This window comes from Phytophthora infestans, genomic scaffold (genome assembly GCF_000142945.1).
Source record: "Phytophthora infestans T30-4 supercont1.1 genomic scaffold, whole genome shotgun sequence".
Classification (NCBI taxonomy): Eukaryota; Oomycota; class Peronosporomycetes; order Peronosporales; family Peronosporaceae; genus Phytophthora; species Phytophthora infestans.
In genome coordinates this window covers 653,134-657,092 of record NW_003303758.1, presented here as the reverse complement: position 1 = coordinate 657,092, position 3,959 = coordinate 653,134, and positions in this window count along the sequence as shown.

The window sequence follows — 3,959 nt, the reverse complement described above, 5'->3', positions numbered from 1 at the left end:
TAATTATTAATATGTGATGAGCTTTTCACCCCCATTCTCGATTAAATTGACCATGGAGGAGAAGGTTCACCACCTTCGGCGCGGCAGATTCCGACGCCGTCTCATGATAAGCATGCGAGATATTCTAGAATCAATAAGACAGGGTGGAAAGCTTCTGCCTACCATAGAGAACGACGAGAATCTCGGCGCTGAGGCGGTCAGCAATGACATTGGATGGCGATTCAACCTCGGCGGTGATGCAGCCAGAGATGAAATCGAAACGCGAAGGTGTTGGATCTCATGGGAGAGATGCGAGCAAAGCTTGACTCGTTAAGAACGGGTGGATAACTCACGACAACCACCGAGATCGACGAGGTTGTCGATACAACTACTACGGGCGAGATCATCATGACCCTCGCTCATTTGGTTGATGGCACTCTCGACCCGCTTAGACTGAGAGGTTCTGGAGAGAACAGTGAGGTCGACGATGCTGCAACGGCTACCAGTGGAGACGACGAGGAATACCGTGCAGCAGACGTTGAGTTTGACATTGGTGACTCCATGATGGAGGACCCCGAGCTGTACGAAGAGAAGGCGTCGACGCCGAATTTCGACGAGAACGAGGACTCGAGCGTCAACACGTTTGTTAAGTGGAGGAAATTCACAGCAACTATAGTGCGGAAGATATGGGGGAACACAATGGTGTTGCTGTCACTGAAGCTGCGTATGGAGGAGGTTGTTCGGCCTAGCGAGCGTGTACCTGCTAGTTTTTTTTTAAGATGGCCTGCTTGTACGGCTGTTCGTATACAGAACTAACGGAAGAGGTGAATGGCACAATTAATTTTTTTAGCAGCCGGAAAGTGGCTCCGACTTACCGGTGACCCAGCTAGATGGGTTGGCGCCCGTGTCGGTAAGTCTGGGTTCACACCGGTACGTGCAAAGGAGAGAGTAAGGAGGTATCGAAGAATCATGCGCAGCTGTGGCATGCCAGACGACGCATCGGATGATATATTGGAATTTATCGTACTCAACGTTGACGACAACAACAGGAACGTGCTACACACTGAGGAAAAGATTGTAAGAAACATTTTTACTAAAAACAAAGTTTGCTTATTATGACATGCAAATAATATCCAATACCCTGATGGCCAAACTGAAAGGACATAAGGATCAATGGCAACGAAGAGAAAATTACTCAAATGGACAAGCAGAACGCAAGGAACCTGAAATGTGCTCGAAGGAGAGAGCTGGGAACGAATGTACCTCTCACCGAAGAGGAGAAGGAACGTCGGTGGGAACAGCGCCGGAAAGCTAAATATGATGAAGCAAATGCTGTTATTGCCGTTATCGACGATGCGAGCAAGCGCTGGGGTTCATGGAGGCTAGAAAAATTAAAATTCTTTTGAACGAGCGCGACGAGTCAGTAAACCTTTTTCCGAGGAAGAAATGGCACGTCGTCGTGACCAACGGCAAGAAGATACCGGCGCCGAGGAAGCTGTGAAAATCGATGACATCACAGACGATGCGGCACGATCTACGGCGAGAATAATAATGGAGGCGAGATGGAGTCGAGCGGACATACTTCGGCTCAAACGCAAACAGCTAGGTAAAGATGGCGCTTGACCTGGCGATGCCGTAGTCAATGGGGATGCGTGAAGCTGCGCGCTGGGACATCACCAGTCGTGGTCACGAGCGACGATACGGTGGACAGCTCCTTGTTTTTTCGACAGCAATGAGGCCTACGATGAGAGCTGGCTCATGAAAACGACAGAGCTTTATGGTTTCAACACGAAGCCCACGCCAGCGCAAACGACGCCTAATCCAACCCCTGCCGCGACGGAGATTAACCTCGACACAAGCGCCGACCACGGCCGCAACGCCAGCACCTACGGAAAGCAGCGATACCGGTCCAGTAACGACAGCCCCTATACCTAGCACGACATGGGCCTTCAAACGGCCTCGTACACCACGTCGCAAACGTTTTTTTAATGGAGGCGACGCGTATATTAATTTAATACGTAAACCAAGCTAAAGGAAATTTATTGTTCTGAGCGAACATTTTCCTTCATCTCCTCAGACGGCAAGCGAACCCTCCTCCTGTTGTAGTTCGACGTGGTTTGCTGCCTAGACATGCGCCCAGCAGCGATTCGCATTACCTGTTCCATCTTGGTCACCACACTAGCGATCACAAGGGCATTTCGGCCGTTCTGCTCCTCCAGCCTCGCTTGTAGTATCGTGTCTGCGAACCTCAGCAAATATTCCTGCAGGCGTTGACTTTCAGGACATAATTTTTCGCCCAGAAGCCTGTCGACGCCACTTACTGCCCGGTCAATGGACAGCCCGATATCGTCGCGTATCGGGTTGTCCTTAATATGAACGGTTTGTCTGGTCTCGTTGCGAAGCTCTTGCGTGTAGTCGACGTCTTTTATGGCCAATTTGCGAAGCGCTGTCATGTCCACGAGACCTTGTTTCACTTGCTCCCGAAGCTCGGTAAACTCGAGCACCCGATCCGCAACAACCATCTTCACGGCGGTGTCGATTCTGGACGCCAGTTTCTGGTCAGCAGTGACGACGTCTTGTCTTGTCTCTTCAAGCATTTCCTGAAGTTGCAGCTATATTTTTTCAGTTGCAATTGCTTGAAGCGACTCGCTTCGGCATCGGCGGCGGTACCCTGCTGCTGCACGCGTTGCCCTTCTATAGAGTCCTGCTCCTGCGCGCGTTGCTCTTCTATTGGGGTACCCTGCTGCTGCACGCGCTGCTCTTCTCTAGCGTCCTGCTGCACTCCGTCATCTGATGAGAGCGACGTAGACGACGTCGACCACACACACCAGACAAATCCATTCGTACCTGATGGCGGGGCATCTTGGGTAGCCGGCGGTGTTGCCGCGGACGAAAAATTTCAAATGGTAGAAGTACATTATTTTGCCTCAAAACACAAAGCCTAATAGCCTTTGAAACTGTATCATCTCAGTCTTAACAAAAGCAAAATTTTAAACCTCTATTACGACAGTACCGTGACTTCCTGAATGGTATTTCTTACCTTTTTATGCAATTTTAAGACAATTTTATGTAAATCAGGACTTTCTTATTGAGGCAAAATACTGCAACGTTAGTCCAAACACGAAGTTTGATCCCGTCGATTCTGTAGTAGCCCGTCGATTCTGTCAACGACGCTTGAAAAGTTATCAAGAAAACAACTGTCCGTTGCAGACGCCACGGGCGAGTGAAGATGCATCTTCTCCTAAGTACGATCCAGACTGCTGCATTAAAACCGCCGTCTCATTACAGAAAATCACTTTAACTTTATTTATCTGCACAGTTTTCCCACCTCGTCAAGCTGGTGTAGCTCTAGACAACTATGTGTAAGTACCAGACAGTGTGATACTAGGGAAAAAGTAGGAAGGTTCACTCGTCTACGCAGCACAACTCAGCCACTGTCAGATACAACCCAAAATGCACAGAAGATCTCAAGAACAACTGCACCTGCTCGTCCAGCCACGTCATGCCTTCTCGAAGCAGAACGTTCAGGGCTAGCATGCTTCGTTTCTTGTCCCACTGCAACTCTCGTGCCAGAATGCTGACGTTCACCATGCCGCATGTCGTCTGTGCCAGCGCCAAGATCGTCGAGTGATCTTGACTCAGAACAACCGGCACAGTCACAATCTATAGTAGCAACAGAGAGAATATTAGCCTTACTTTCCTGTCTCAAGCAGCTTCTTTATAGCGCCCACCATCGTCCTCTCCTCCATGTCAATCAACTGGAAGCCCTCTCCGAGCACACTGAGCTTCTTGACTGCCCGCTTGACGTCATCGTCAGACACCGTCTGCATCGCTGCACCTCGTTTCTTTTCCAACAGACGCAGTAGGTCGCTCATGCCAATGAGTCCGCCGTTCTTGGGGCGCGTGATGATACACACTTCGATGATCTGCACCGCCAGCTCGTAGTAAAAGTCGCCCACATCCAACAGCTCAGACCAGAA